The 882-nt window shown below is 39.5% G+C and overlaps 1 non-coding gene across 1 annotated transcript; it reads left to right on the forward strand.

Moving 5' to 3' along the window:
• The first annotated feature begins 208 nt into the window (after positions 1–208).
• On the forward strand, positions 209–282 carry trnat-ugu (transfer RNA threonine (anticodon UGU)). Its single transcript has one exon. It is a non-coding gene; the product is annotated as a tRNA-Thr (tRNA).
• The last annotated feature ends 600 nt before the right edge of the window (positions 283–882 follow it).

Consider the following 882-nt stretch of genomic DNA (forward strand, 5'->3'; position numbering starts at 1 on the left):
TTACTTCATGATTAGTTAAAACTTGTTCTATAAGAAACTGATAATTTTGTTGTTCATTAAGTGTCTCCTATTCTGGGAAAAGTAGAGCATATGATTGACTGTATCAGTAAGTGGGAAAAGTTAAAATTTTTGTTGTGACCTGTGGAGAAGTGGGATGAGAATAAATAGTAACCACCTCAGATTTCAATTGCAACCGCACTTGTGATCTGGCTCTGTAGCTTAGTTGGTTGAAGTACCTGTCTTGTAAACAGAAGATCCTGGGTTCGATTCCCAGCGGAGCCTTATTTCATATTTGCAATATGCTTGAGAAGTTTCCGTATCAACATTTATGTCTGTGTCTTGTGAACTTTAACTGAGAATTCAAATTACATGATGAATTTCATTCACAGGAGAAAACAGCCTTTGTGCAGGATGTGAGTTTGGAATGGCTCTTCCTCCTCGTTCAGAAATTCAGTGCTGATATTTCAAAGGCAACTTCTTTGATACAAATTTGTTCACAGTTGCATTCGACCTGGAAAAAAAGCTCGACACTAATCTCACTGAAGGAAAGTGTGACCGTGTTGTCTGTTTCAAAGTGTGTGTGTCATTATGTGTTGCTTGTAACTGAGACTGGGACACGACACAAGTGGGAGGGTTGATCTGAGGTTTGGAATATTTCTCAGTCAGGAACAAGAAAAATCAAAGGAACCAAATAAGAAAACCATTGTCTCATGTGGTTACCGAGAAACGGTGAGAAGATATTAAACTTTGTTCTATTCAAAACAGCTGTGAACTTTGACCTTTCCTGCCTTTTCTCAACAGCATTTGAAGTGTCTCGGTAACAATGTTCAGTGTTGAGGAGAATGGGGTCTGGGCGAGCAGCTGCTGAGTGTGACAGGGTCA

Source organism: Heterodontus francisci, unplaced genomic scaffold, assembly GCF_036365525.1.
Source record: "Heterodontus francisci isolate sHetFra1 unplaced genomic scaffold, sHetFra1.hap1 HAP1_SCAFFOLD_59, whole genome shotgun sequence".
Classification (NCBI taxonomy): Eukaryota; Metazoa; Chordata; class Chondrichthyes; order Heterodontiformes; family Heterodontidae; genus Heterodontus; species Heterodontus francisci.